Source organism: Larus michahellis, chromosome 9, assembly GCF_964199755.1.
Source record: "Larus michahellis chromosome 9, bLarMic1.1, whole genome shotgun sequence".
Lineage (NCBI taxonomy): Eukaryota > Metazoa > Chordata > Aves > Charadriiformes > Laridae > Larus > Larus michahellis.
In genome coordinates, this window is record NC_133904.1 from 35,026,944 (window position 1) to 35,042,860 (window position 15,917).

The 15,917-nt window shown below is 36.0% G+C and overlaps 1 long non-coding RNA gene across 1 annotated transcript in view; it reads left to right on the forward strand.

The window, feature by feature from the left end:
* Positions 1-15,186: 15,186 nt before the first annotated feature.
* LOC141749015 (uncharacterized) overlaps positions 15,187-15,917 on the forward strand; it is a 58,282-nt gene continuing 57,551 nt past the window's right edge. The window contains exon 1 of the long non-coding RNA XR_012589198.1: positions 15,187-15,328. This is a non-coding gene — a long non-coding RNA (uncharacterized LOC141749015). The remainder of the gene's footprint in view (positions 15,329-15,917) is intronic.

Genomic DNA, 15,917 nt, shown 5'->3' on the forward strand with positions numbered 1-15,917 from the left:
GAAGATGCCATGACAATTCAGTAGCACCTAACACTTTTTAAAATATTGTAGATATATCATTGTAGGACAACTATAGGATGGTGTTTTCTAAGTTTGTTTATTTAGTACCAGTACAGGGTAGCACCGTATTGTAAAAGGAGTTTAACTGGGAATTTTATAATAGCTGTATATCACGTATGTGTATTTTATACAGAGATTACTCATGTCTTCTGCGCCCAGGTGTAACTTGTTTCTCGTTCTCTAAAATGGACATCTGTGGATTCAGTTGTTTCACATATCCTGACCTCACTGCCTATTTTGACCTTCTATATTTACAGAGAGTACTTTTGACTCCATACAGGTTTAAATCAATTATGTCTTACCACAACAGAGAGTGTGTTAAGGAACCTTGCTTTGCATGGTGGTAATTGTGTTAGCGCGCAGTTTCCAAACAGAAAATGGTTAATTCCCCAAGAGTTAGAGACATGTAGTTACTCAGTTCTTGTTTTCCTTCCTCAGAGTATGCTACAGAAGACTTGTATATGAATTCTGTCTAATAATACGGTATTTGCAGAAATTGATACTTAAAATGATGCTTTAGGTTGCTCTATGCTGAGTGTTTTCTGAGGGCTATTTTTTGTTTGCTATTTTTTTGACAATAAAGCTCTATGTGAGGGTAAAGGCAATATATTCTTGTTACAGTCTGAAATTGTTCAGATTTTAACAAAAATAGATAAATCTCTTTCTTAATTGCAGGGCTAAAAAGCAATAAATATATTGTCTGTTTTCAGTAGGTGGCACAATATATCTACCAACAAATAACAGTAGAAATAATAAATAGAACCTAAGCCTTATGGTTATCCATGCAGTATTTATAGGAAGAGTAAGAGGATTACAAACTTCCTCATCCCCTTGATATTCCCAAACTTATTCCCCAATGGGGGTCAGCTCTACGGCATAAGAGAATCAGGCAAGATTAGTGCTTTTGAGTGACACTACCAGCAAGGTGGTGAGGTGTTTTTTTTAATGAACTCTCTTAGAGAAATTTGTCTGAATCTGGTCTCTCACTGTACATAGGCATATGAATAGTTAGCTGTCATCACTACCTACATAGCTGTAAGATACCCAGTGTTTAAAAAAAACATATAACTGTCTAATTATATATAAATGTCATGAAACTTGGAGGCAACAGGATTATTTTCTTCATGTATATAGCTTCTCCCTTTTTTAACTCCTTCCTCCCTGCCAAGCCATTTGACTTATCTATTAATAAAAATAAAAGTGCAGTATACAGATTACTTCAGCATCCTTTTCATTTATTGGTGTGGCAGTGCTATAATAATGTTGGCGATACAGGCCGAGTCTGTGCTTTAGAGCAGTTTTTGAGGCATTCACTCCGCATGCTGCTCTCCAGGCATGCTTTGCTGCATCCTGCTTCTGCATTTGTCTTCTGCCTCTATTGTGCACTTGGATTTCCTTTCAAAGGAACTGTTGGAAAATAAGCCAGTACTATAATATTCCAGTCAGTCCCCCAGTGTGCGGAATGGGCAGGTTCAGGGCTGCAGGGTTCTCGTTCTGCTTTTGAGATGCCGCCAGGATGTGCATCTTGGAGCCAGGGCTGCGAAGCTCACTACAGAGCATCCACACCCTGCAAAATCGACACATACCCAGAGATCTGGCCATACAACTCAGAGAACCCCCCACAGGCCTCCCAGTATTGCCAAGTGAAGCATAATGAATTACAGAAGTAAGAACAAAGCTACTGAGAAAACCTTTAATGCTTTCTGATGTGATCATGTCTCCCAACTAATTTGTGTAATTTTTTTGTCCTTTTATTTTTCAACAAAACCAAGCTTAAATTGCTACTGTACTTGTGCCCTGCTCTTCAATTATGTTGCGTTCTCACTATTTTACCATCACATTTATCTGCAACAGCCATCATCATTTTAGCATTCTTGATGCTATCAGGCTTTATGAATGAGATACTTTTAAACTGTTTTTTCCTCACCGAGGAGACGCTTTATAAAGATCTGCTTCCTCTGTTCGTGTACAATAAATTAAAGCCTACTTCAGAAATGTTGTAAGCATTTAGGCATGTGAGTGCACTATCTAGTTGAATCCTTCTCCATGAGGTCATTTATTTATCTATGTTATAAATTAAGGAAATGGTGAGGAACACATGGTACTATAGTTTAAACCAGAAAGTAGTGTGAGGGAAAAGATACGAACAGTGAACAATGGAGACAGGAGAGTAGGTATACAAAGACCAGCACCCAGTTGAGTACGAGATTGCAATCATGTTAATTATTTTCCTAGTGTATTGCTTCTTCCTGACTTGCAATTTTTTTATGTACTCTTGATATCAAACGTTGTAGGACATATTTACTTTGCCTAGCTTTACAAGCCTTTAGAGTGCAATTCAGAATAACGGGCCTAATTTAATTGCCCTAAATCACCCTCTGGAGAAGTATCTCTTCTGCTGAGGCACCTAGAGAGTTTACTTTCATATTATTGGTATGTGGAATTAAACAGTGTGAATATTCCAGATAATGTGCCTCTCTCTGTTTCCCACTGTGTTTTCAGATAAACCTGGAAAGCATCTGTCAAACTGAGAGCATTACAACAATTCCAGTAATATTTTTTGAACAAGAACTCAAGGATACTAGAGTCCAAAGACAATGCAACTCTAATTGCAGCAGCTGTGATTTCTAACATTCATTTTTACCTTCGAGAAAGTATTTTTTTTCATCAGTGGAGAATAAAAGATATGGCTGAAGGAAGGGTTGTTAGTATATTCCCCTGTATAGGGATTTACTGTTCTGTTCATTTGACCAATAATATGATAAAAGTATTAATAGTTAAATATTAATAAGCATATATTTTGTCTTCACTCATACAAGCAGCTTCATTACCTGTAATTAAGGCATTCTTGATACATAGTGCCTGTAGAGTCAAGTATTTTGAGGTTAAAAATGCAGAGTTCAAAGCATAATCTTTCTCTCTACCCGCATACAAGTTTAGTGTTGCATATGAGGAGTATGTTTCCTCTTCTCCGCATCGGCTACCAAAAGGGCTGCTCCACCCCTTGTCTGAACACTGGCAGGCACAGAGGTGACACCCTTCGCAGAGGTGTGCTCTGTCTGCCCTTTTATCTATAGAGACTCCTCAAAGATTTTGACTCAATCATTGGTGTTTCTCTGCAGGCTGTAAAAAGCAGCAAAGTCAACTATTACAATGTTTCCAAGATGTATTGTTTCCGTGATAAGCTCATGGTTTTCCTATGAGTTATTCCAAAGGCTCAAATAATAAACATGCAAATTATATGTCAAGATAGGAACAAAATTAAGCTTTTTATCCTACCTTTAAGGAGTTTGAATTGGAAGTAGCCAACGTTCAGATATGGCACAATGCTGCAAAAGGATCTCGAGTCGTGGAAGGCTTTAAAATAAAAGAATTGCCAACACACGAGTATGTTTTCTCACATTTCAGTGACAGATTATTTCAGAGAACTCTCTAGCCCGTTTCCTATTTCCTTTGCCCTTGGTCTGCTGAGTAATATTTGCATTTTGCCCTAAAAGAGCATATCTCCTCTCTGGACGGAAATTTCTGATAAATGTTTTCCGTTTAACTTCCTCCAGCATCTACACTGAACAACGCCTTTGCCAGGGGTCATTTCCTGAGGTCTCTACTTTCTGCTTTCTGAACAACATGTAGCCTCAAGATTGTGTCCTGCTTGCCTAGTACCACTGTGTGTTACTTCGGATTGCAGGAAATTTTCCAGTCTCTAAGTATGCTTATTTCATAAACCACTCCAGAAATTGTTACCTTACTATTCTGTGGGGGCTAACTAATTTTAACTTTAAATCAATTTTAATTCAATTTTAATTTAATCTTCTAACTAATCCTGTAATACTGAATGAAAAAATCTGTGGCAATTTTGGAAATAACAATGGAGATACTTAAATTGGAAAATGCTGAAACAGGATGATGTTGGAAGGAAAATTCCATTTAATTTTTATTGCATGCTTCCAGTTTGATTCCAATGGGATACAGTTAGGTCAAAATTTATCAAACTAGTTTTGATCCCTTAAATACTGTCTGAGCTGTATAGATTTTAGCATTACCACTCATGACTAAATTTATCCATGAGAATATGTTGGCACTTTTCCCTTGCTTTCTATATGGGGACTGTAATAGTGGTAATCTGTGTAAAGTGTGGTTTGGGGTTTTTTTTCAGAAAAAGCTGGGGTGATTTTGATAGAAATGTGATAGAATACTGTGTGTACCTCTGACTTTTTTTATCTATTTACTTAACTGTCTTCTAGATTAACATAGCCAGGTAAGAAAGACAAATACAGCCTTGAATTTCATTCCTGCTTTCTGTGAAGCATATATCAAAAAAGAAAAGCAGCTAACCGTTGGTCAAGCTCAGGGTGCCAGATACCTTAGTTCAAGTTTATCAGACACAAAAATGGACTATAAAAGGTTACTGGAACTTATTAATATTTTTTTTTCCTAAAATTGCATCCAGAAGACTAGAGAGATGAGGAATCTTTCTTTTCATCTTTTGTTCTGAAGCTTCATGTGTAAATTGAAATTTGAAACACAAAATTGCTGGAAATCAGCATGGTTGGATATGTGGTCTGTCTCCTTCAATCTTCATTTCTTTAAATGTGGAGGTTATTTAAATCTTTATTTTTTTAAGTTGGGAGCCAATAATGAGGACAAAGAATGAAAATTGATGTAAATACTTTAAAAATAAAATTCTTAACCGCATGTTACACTGGAAAAGAATGAAGAATCTACCATACACTTAGATTCCTTACTTCCTGTTGCTTGTGCATCAAAACTCGGTAACATAAATCCCTCCTTGCTGTTTCAGTTAAATTCCATAAATAATTGCATTTTGAAATTGGGATGTAGATGTCTAAATTCTGTTGATCCTTATTCAAATTTTTATTTTCCAGAAATCTGGAAATTTTGATTCTGCTTTCATTCATTTGATATCAACATTGACTTATATTTAAGTCTCAAAGCAGAATAGGATTTTATTAAACTCTCACCTTTTGGAGGGTATGTTTTTTGTCTATTTTTTGGTATAGTCTTTACGTTTTACAGGAAAAAGTGAGTAAGCTTTTGGATTTTGACTTAAGGAATCCTTATCTGGATTGAACTCACATTTACTGTTGAGAGAAAACCTTGAAGAAGTGTTAAAATCTTGGTAGAACATGAACCTTTCTGTCAGAGAAGCATTTGCACATTACATTGTAGTTCAGAATATTCCTATGACATATGTGTCTGGGGGAGTTATTTTAGAGTTAGCTAAAGTGGAAAATTTCATTGCATAGCTACTTACTCCTTTTATGCATACTGAGTGTGCACTAGAGAGCTTTGTAAAAGGTCACACAACCCCTTGGGAAGTGGAAAAAGATTTCTCAGAGTTGGTGTGTCCCTCAAGCTGTGACAAGGAATTGGTATAAAGTCAGAACCGTTGTGCTGAGCTCTGCTGGTTTCCTGCAGATAAGTGTGGAGCTCTGCACCTTGCTGAGACAATCTGAATTCCTGAGCCTGACATGTGTCAGAGGTTCTACACTCAGGTTATGGGCACGCCAACCTCGGTGCAGTCTAGCATGGTATCTCTCTGCCTGCTATGACAATGGCATTCGTCCTAAATTCGATGTTAGTGATACTTTTGAATCAAATCATAATGTGCTCCAAAATAGTTGGCAGCACTAATCTCAGAGAAATTAGCAAGAAAAGTTACCTGACCTTTGAGTTTGTAGAGTAATTAGCATGAAAACTGTAGGGCAGATTTTGCCATCATCACATTTTACAGTAATTCATCCAGGAAAAAAAATATTTAGCCATGAGACATAGTGTATATTGTAACACTACCCTGTGTAAATGGAAGAAACCAGTTTTCAAGTAAAATGAGTAAATACCATAGCACATTTCTCCAGAAATCTTAAGCCTCCTTGAAATGATAGAAAAATTTCCTACAAAAGAGTTGCAAAGCTAAAAAATAACAATTCAGCTGGAGGTATTTTTTTGTAAACTAAGAATGTCCTATGAAGATTAAGCACATGGTACAATGTTATATATTTTATGCTGTAGCATTGGTAGGCAATTATTATTTTAGGAGACTAGAGAACACATTAATATGAATTATAGTTAGGTCATTTAATAGCAGCTTTCATTTATTTTGCAGAATAATATTCAGCAATATACCACCCCTTCTGGTCTGCTAAAACCATTTTGTGTTTAGGCTCATTGTCCTCTGAATGAAAGTGTTTAATAACTTTGCATTTACAATATTTAAAATTTAGGGGTTTATGTGCATGTTTCAATGGCAGCTAATGATTCATTAGAGTTTTACTGTGAAAATAAAAATTGGTAAGTGAGCTACACTCACATTGAAATGAGCTTTAAATTTAAAAATCTATTAAAGCAATTCTTTCAAGACAATGTATAAAAGGTTGACCTTTAAACTTTTTTTAAAAAAAAGTTTTAGCTTAAATTTACATCTAAAATATACTTTATAAATAATACTAAGGTAGATCTTGACTGTCCTGTAATATTCACCAAAAAGGCCTATCCTGAAATGTTATTTTTTTCTAAAAAAGTAGTAATGCCTTCAGAATAACTTTTTTCCCCCTAAATTTTTCTTCTGCTCATAACAACTATTTGACTCCAGATGAATGCTTATCTGTGCTGTTAGATAAGATTCTCCATATATTGCACAAGCGGTGAACTGTCATCAATGAATTTTACCATGAAACTTGCATCATTTTCCCCTACAGTAAAAATGTAAAATGTATTTGCTTTTAAATGTGGGTACAAAGGATTACGCCTAGTTTAATGTATTTCAGCTTGTATACTGATGCACATATTCCCTCAAACTGTTGTGGTAAATGATAAAAAAAAAACAACTATAGTGCTGGCTTACCGATATTTTTTTTTTTAAATCTTAGTAATTTATCTTGAAAGATTCCATAGTCAATATTATATAGCACTATGCGCCTGCTGCTTTATTACCCTTTTTATTCAAGTGTAGAAAGATAAAGTATTGATTTTTGTTTGGTTTGTGTGCTATAAAAACAAAGGAGAAATGTAATTTTTTAATACCAAGGGTATATGTCCATTGTTTTATTGATTTTAAATTAAATAAAAGCTATGTAAGGCAATTGTTGAAATCGCTTTGGGGAAAAATAAATGCATTGAAATAAAAAAAAAGTCAAGCAATACCATTGAAAATAACTTATAGCAAGTTCATCTCCCCAGCTGACTTTCAAAAAATCTTTAGCCATTAGATTCAAAGTAGTACAGTAGAGATAATACTGCCTAAACTTTAACATCAGTACAGACTAACACTACAAAAAAAGAACAGTACAGTTCTCTGTGTTGGTGGTTCACCATCTTCTAGGGTTTTTTAATGTTTTTGATAACTTCTTTTGGATGTTGAGTTTGGAGATAGTCACCAGCTTAGATTTTACCAGTAAAACAATAAAAATGCTCCTGTTCCCTCTTTGTCACAGCATACCAGCTACATGTTCATCACTGTTCATCTTTTGGTTCCCTAAATGATTATCTAATCTTTTTAATTGTCCTGCTTTTGTTATCTGTGCTACCAGTAGTTAGCTTTTTTTTTTTGCCTTTTTTTTTTTTAGTCTTTTGATCCTGAAAACAGCAAGAAGCATTGCTGTAACGTGATGATGATGTCGCTGTCTTCTGGCTTATTTCACTACTAAGAAAACTTCTAGCAATCCCCAGGGCTACCAGTCCAATCAATAAAAGATGTAATATGCAGACATGAGAGAGTGCTACATAGGAGCTTATGGCTAGATTGTAATAAAGTATAAATATCCAGAGCTAAAAAATAGAAAAATAAGGGGGGATATCAATATCCTTTCCATAGATAGCTCATCACACTATTGGATTTCATGATTTTGATCTGAAAGCATAGAATTAAATATTTATCATTTCCTGGTTCCTTTGGGTGGATTCATGGTCTCCTATTTCCACGTTTCTTTCTTTCTACTACTTACTGTAGTGGTTTGGGATATGTATTATTAACTGAGATAAGTTATGAGAAAGATTACATCTGGAGAACATACAAAATATTTGGTTTGCTGAGCAAACATAAGTGTGGATATACTTTTAAATTCTTACTGAGCTGGGAATGTAGTGATGTTTGTCTTGTTTACATAAAGGAGGCATTTACTGATTTTAAGAAAGGAAGCCACCTCCTGATAAGAGACAGAAAGTAGTGTTCTGGTATGAATGCTTTATAGTAGGGACAGCTTTATAGTAGAGCTAATGTACAGGAAGAAATTCCATGTTTAAGTGCATTTGGAAGTAAATTTGTTATACCTGTGCTATAGGAACCACAGTGTTTTATATGGTCTTCAAGGACATTGATGTACTGTGAGTTCAGTAAATGAGATGTGGAATATATTTTCTATGCAGTAGAGATGAGCACTACTGCAAATCTGAACTGTTCAGCAGTGAAGTGCAGTCAGACTATAATCTTGAAACAAGAGAAATATTTTTATAGACCTATAGTTCTGAATTTATATTTTCCTCCTTCTCTCTTTAACTGTGCAGTCCAGAAATGTAGCATTTTTAAATTAGTGAGTACTTTCTGTAATCCCAAGATGCTAAGAATTTAGCCACTATTACTATGTAAGTGCTGTAAAACCTCAAGGATTAGAAACGTGGGTGGAGATTCTAATAAATACCACTATATATATATATATATATATATATATAGTTAGATAGATATTGAGCTATATATATATACTGTTTAGAGTTCCTCTACTTCACAGTTACTTACTTACCTGTGTATATATATGTATGAGGTAAGAAACCTCTCTAGAAATACTCAAATAGACTCATACAGGCAGATTTGAGAAGAGAGGAAAAGTCATCACATACCTTTCTTTTCATATTCATTTCTTTCTAGTTTTGCTGATCATATACTTTCTGCCCAGCAAATTCAGGTCATGTAATGAGGCTTTCAAACTAACTTAAAAGTTGTTGCATTCTTTACCTGCATGGCGATCAAAAACTCACTATGTGTCCGCTGGGTAGAAATTATCATCTGCCGTCTGTCTTCAGTGTGATAGTTATCATCACATTGCTTATGTGGGGAAAAAAATAATCCTGCGTTGTATTGGTAGATACAATTGGATTTCAGTTCTTTCTAGCAGTGCTTGGGAAAAGGAGAACCCAAAAAGTATTAAAAATGTGAAAATTGGAGATCAAGATAGCCTGTGAATAGAGAAGAGCATTTATTTTTAATGTTTAAGTTGTCTCTTTTGTTGAAACACTGAACGAAAATTTTAACATGAAAAATTATCAATACTGCCCTGTCATAAAATAATTCTCTGCAAACTGTTCTCTGTTATTTCCCGTGTTGCTATTCTGATACACTTATAAAATTCTCCATCATCTTGGCATACTTAATTAAAAACATATTTCCCCAAATGATATTTTAACTCTAGGTAAATTTTTACGTGTCCATCAAAATTAATAAAAAATTGAAAAAAAGAATCACTTAATGCTGACATCCTGACAATCACTGCAAGGCCATGCAAGTCTAAGAATGTTTGAAGGGAGGACTTGCGTTATTAAGATAACATAAGGGAACGGGTGAGAATTGCAGTGAGCGAAGGAAGGAAACTTCAAGACAGCCTGATGAGGAAGGAGATGAATTTTTAGACAAAGGGCACGGTGAAAGTATTATGTTGTGTGCAGGGGAATGGAAATTGTCTCTTGCTATCATTATAATATCACTGTTACATTCAGAAAAATTGGTCTTTTTATATCATCAATAATAAATAGGTTCAAAGATAAGTCTGCCATCAGTTTTCTGTCTAATCACAGTGAGTTGCTGGATTGTGAATTTTGTCTATTAATGAAAAAGGCATACCCTTAAAGGTAAGGGGTTTACAGATTCTGAACTACTTTTTCATGTGTAAATAACCTTATTTATGAAACAGTAATAATGATTATAAAACCAAATGCTTTTCCCCACAGCTATTTTGTGTCTCAAAACCATATCTGAGTGTTACTAGTACATATCGAAGAAATACAACCTGGTTAAATTTGTAGTGGGTGGAACCTGATTTACTTTTCAGTCTTGATGTAATACCACAGCTATGTTATGGCCCATGTTGTAAAGTAGCATTTTACATGTAATAAATATCTTAGAACGTTGTAAAGCACTGTGAAACAGACCGCCAAATAAGCTCTCATTTCTGAATTTGCATTAGCAGAATTTCATAGCTTACAATTATTTTTTTTTTAGAATAAATGTTCTAGAAGCATGGGGTTTTGTCATATTGCAGTGTGAATAAGCATTGGTTACAACGATTTTACCGCTAGATACCAATAGATAGAAATAATATTCTGGGAGTTTACAGAATCTAAGAATAAAAAGCAGAAAGTTATAAAATACCAAGTTCCCATAATGTGAAAAATTAATCATTCCTACAGTGGCATGACTGGGTAAGCTGCCATGGCAACTATTGCAAAAGATACATTCCCTGATAACATTTCCCCTCAAATTAAAGATACATTTAGGAAATGTTTGCTTCAGAACTGTACTTTCTAAATATATGTATTTCAGTACCAGTCATCAACATGCTTCAATTCCAATATTATAGGATGCTTTATGAATTCAAACATTTCTTCTGTGTTTGAGATTGTTTTCATATGGTCAAATTCCAATGGACATCCTATTTAATTCTAAGGAAAGCACCTAATTCTAAGAAGACTCTTCTAAGGAAGAGACGTGTTTTATGTTAATTTCTGCTCCTGCCATAGCACTTTTTCCTATTTTACTGTCAGGTAGCAACATACAATTTGTCTAGCTAATTTTCTTACCTCTAATACTGGCATGGTGCTATTTAGCAACATGGGGACGGTGGTACCAGTCAGCCCAAATAACATGTAATTGAATGGTATCCTTAAAATATCATATAGCAAAGTAACCTTATACATCTTTGTATTGGAAATGTATAAACACGAAGAGAAAATTTATTAATATGTTTTAAATGTGTGTCTTGTATCAGAAATATTGCTACACTGTGTGTGATTTTACTAATTTAGGCACAATCTGGGACTGTGTGGGCTTTGATTCAAGGGCTGATTCATGGATGATTTTTCATTTTTAACTGAAGAGGTCCCTCTGCTGGATCATTTAATAATTCACTGCACGGGGTGTGTGTGTGTTACATTTGGAATACAAGCGCACCATTAGTAATATAGAGCATTTTCACAATGATGCAAATAAATATTCATTACATACTGAATGCAGCTGTCTTCACATGATTTTTAGAAATTAGTTTTACAAAGATGTTTCCAAGAAAAAGATTGGTTTTTCTAATGATACTTTAATGATAAATAAAATACAATAGAAGATACCTGTATTTGAAGAAAATCATAAGAATGATAATATCTCTTTTTTAAGTGCTAACGCTTTTTTGGCCTTTTAAAAAAAATCTATATTGGAAGCAAAATGCTAAGATGAAAAAATTAAACCGAGTGGAAAAAATGTCCCTGACTTTGTTTAGAGCCTAATTCCATTTATGAGGTAGATTGCCTATAAATCTGTCAAAGATATTTAGAAGAGTAACACATGAGATTTTTAATGTGACAGTATTATTTATATTTTTAATGAATATGAGAGGTCTGTTCTAAATATGAATATCAGCGGTGGGTTGGAATTTTGAAAATATAGGTTCAGTTTTAGGTGGTTTTGATCAGAATTTCTGTAGAAAGCACTGAAACACCAATAATAATGCTTGAAATGCATAGATAATCAGATAGATAATGCTTCAATAACATAAGGATTTCTGTTGACTTTTTTAACTGTTATATAGTTTCCCACTACCGTATTAAGAATTGGAGTGCAACTCCTTTTGATGGGAAGTGTTACCTTTGAAGAATGACTTTCATTGAAAAATAGGATTATGGAATTTTGAATTAACCACATAGCAATTTCATATTGTGTATGGTAAGTATTCAAGTTTTCATTTATTTATTTAGCTCAGGAAATTGAGCCCTAATTGCTGTTACTCATGCATTTTGGGCCAGTAATAAAAGTGCTACAGTTCTAAAACATTATGTCCTGTTCTGTTTCAGTCCACAGAGTTCGTTGGGACAATCATACTCTATCCTTCTGTAAAGACTTATCTTCCTCGTAACAGGTCCTCTAATTACTTTCCATTCAACATGACAGCCCATTATGCTATAAACCTGCCAGTCTCTGATGGAGCATATGGAGCTGTGTGTATTCACGACATCTAATGCCTGGCTTCATCTCTGGGTCCTGCAGCTGTGGCTTTATACAGTTTACTTGTCAGAATGACTGTCAATTTCTCAGCAAATGATCACTCCCCAACTATCATTCTTTTCTTTGGAGATATGACGTAAAGAGTGACACATATCTGACAGGAGTGTGTCAGATATATACAATTATATCCTCCTCCACTAACGAGAATATTCACCATGAACACATTCATCAGAGCTTGGGGAGTCTCTTCAGACAAGCAATTGGCTCAGGTCAGAGGTAGCAGTTTCTTCACATCAGGATGTTCAAACTTTGTTATGTCCACAGTGGATGCGAGATGCTCCTGCATAACCATGTAGAGATGGTCACAGACATTTCTGCCATCATGTATTACTAAACTAATAAAGGAAAACAAGTTCATTCTGGTCTGCTGAGAAGGAACAAAACTGTGACTGTGGAATGCTACCAGTGAAGATGACTTCTAATCGATTCATATACTCATCTCTTCCAACTCTTTTGTGAGCAGTTTCAGTGGGAATCCTTGTCCGTGTGAGCAGACAGCTCCCACAAATAGAGACAGTTGGCAATAAGTTTGTTTGCTCCCAGGGACAAAAGAAAGCGTCACAGATCTTGCTAAAAAAACAGGGTAAGGAATCTCTATCAGGTGCCATTCTGGTTGAAAAGTTTTGAAAGAGTTCTCTATGCTTTTGCCTTCATTCTCTCTCTTTTGCAGATTGAGTAAAATATAGAGAAAGTGAGGGTGCATGTGACTATTGATAGGTTTTGCTTCTCATAGTCATTTTTGTTTTCCCGATCTGTGAGGAACCTAACTCAAGGATCTAAGTGTGCAACCACTTTACACAACTCTGGTGCACAAAGTTATTTTTCTCCCCATCCTGGATGACTGGTGTCGAAAACCCCACTCATAAAAAGATTATTTTATCAAAAGTTCGGGTTTTTTTTTCAGATATAGCATACAGTATTGTAAATTTGTCCTTTATTCTTCCTGACTTTATTGTCCCAATTATCATTGACTCCAATCCAGATTAGGATGTGCAAAACCAAGAACTTGAAATAGGCTATAGCATATCTCAGCATCTGTGCTCTTTACCAGGCTGTTCTGTGTGCTTACAGAGAGCACGATAGTTGTGTTTTAAGCTGTCAGATGTTTTCCCATTCTACTTCTATAAAAATACTGGCTGCAGTGCACCAAAATTTAAATCAGCTTGTTAGCTCTACACATTGCAAGAAAGGTGAAAGCAAAAATGGATTAACTCAGCACCAGATCACAGGAACTGTTTGAGTGGTTTGGGTAATTCTATTATCTATAGATTATCGCGTAGAGTAAATAACCTGTCAGAGTCCATGTAGATGCAGAAACTCCCTTTCCACTCCACCCTCAACTCCAGCAATTTTCTGCTGCATGAAAAACATCACCTCTATATGTTTCTGTTCTATCCTTCCTATAAAACTAATGGTCAAAAGGAGGTTCATGTTGGATGGAATTACAGTTATACAGATTAATATGTGCCATGATCTCAGCTGTTTAGATCACCGATCAATTTTTTGCCATTTACAAACTTTTTTCCTTGACAGCAAAAGAGGATTCTGCATCCCAGCCTGGAAATACTGCACAATAGCATGGCAAATAATCTGCTGGTTACTGTAGACCATATGTTTTAAGACACTGTTTTGCATGGATAATCTCCACTCTGAAATTAGTGATTATATTTGGTATCATAAATTTGTAATAGGAACCAAAACATAGCATTTTTACTGCTCACTGTTTGGTTGGTTACAATTTCAATCAGGAGAGATGCTTTCAAGTCAGTTGTAAACCTAATCATCACAACTAAATCAGAGTAGACATCTAAAGTAAACACTAATTACTCCTTGTAAACGATAATTTTCTTCCTGATTGGAAAAGAAAACCAAAACACCATAGCGTTTAGGAAGAAAAACCTACTTTGTCTCAGAACTTCCAGAAGGAAAGTGCTGATCTGTCTTTTCTTAATCTCCATCATAAGGATTCACTTCCCGCTGTTTGAAGTGTTTGTACCTGACTTTACTGGGAGGGCAGGAACACACCAGAAGGAAGCAGCAACAGCACAGCAGAAGCTGAACACCATTCTGTTAAGTTTCCTATGAGTTTACATTTAGAGATGGAACGTGAAAACTGGTTGATGCTTATTAAAATGTTCCTTTGAGACATTCAGCAAGGCAGTGTGCACGTAAAGATTCCTCAGCACTGTTCAGGTGTACTGGGTAGTGCTGCCCTTTGGGGGAAAAGTCGGCTAAACTACAATACCTGGAATGTTACAGAGTACTTCTCCAAATGTACATTGCTTTACTCGTCATTTGGTGTTTCTAGCAAAAAGGGGAACAAAGACTCAGGAAAATAGGTAAATAAAGCGGATACTGCCGGAGACCTGCCTGACATGACACCTGCTTCCGCATGTGGTAACAAGTGCTGTGGGGATGAAAATGAGTTCCTCGGCCCTCTTTGCCTAGTCTATTTTGGGGAATAGGAAGCAGGCAAGGTAGGGGAAAAGTAGCAGCCCTGTGTTATGCACTTTCTTATCATCTACTGCTTCCCTTAGAAGTGGGTTGCTCTAGGGAAGAAAGTGGGGATCTTATGCTTGACGTGAAGTAGAAAACAGCATTACCACTTGGTATTGCTCCACTGACAGGCTCAGCTGTGGCCTGGGGTGGAACCGGCTAGAAGCAGCAGGAACCGGTTGGAACGAGCTGTGACTGGCGTGGGGCAGCCCCTGCCTCTCCTCACAGAGGCCGCTGCTGCAGCTCCATCGTCATTTGACACCTGCACCCAATATTACCCTGATGAAGGCTCTTCAAGCTTTCCTGACAGCAGCGGTGAAGGGTGTTTTCTGTAATCCCACCATCAGCTGTGAGGGCGTCACTCCTTCAGCTCCCCAGGCATTGGGGCAGCTCGGAGCAGCCCTTCGGCTGAGGGGCTGGGCCCGAGCCTGTTTGTGCCCCAGTGCACGGCAGGGTTCTGCTGGGTGCAGACAGCTCTGGGAAGGAGACTTGCTGGTGAGTATCAGTCTTACTTAGAAGATATTAATTAATTGTTAGTTTTCTCAAGTTTATTCTCTCAGCCTTTGTCCTGCTGCTAAAGTTCTTATTGTTTAAGATTTTGGTAACGTTGGTTTTTAGTACTGAGTTTTGTCTGTGGGACTTCAGGAAAGTAATGTAATTTCCCTGGGCTTCTGAGAAAAATCTCAGAAGAGAATTTTAAAAATTTTAAATTTTAAATTTAAATTTAAATTTTTAAAATTTTAAAAATTTTAAAAAATTTTAAAGGGAGTTGTTAGACCCTTTACCATTGTCACTTCAGTAGCCCAGATCATGTGGCAGAGGCATTGTGGGTGGGTTAGAAACTGTCTTTTTAGAGACTTATGATTCTCATTAGAATTTGTAAAACAGATAATTATATAAGGAATAGAAAAGGGTAACTAAGAAATGTGAACTCCATTGTGTGAGTTTGTCTTTGATGCAATGATTCTTGTCCAATCAACTGAATTTAGAGAGGGCCTCTCTGAAGCCCCAATACAGTGAAGAACTTCTTTAGCTTCAAGCATATTCTGAAGTCCCTTTACTGTTTTTATGTGTCAAAGCGCTG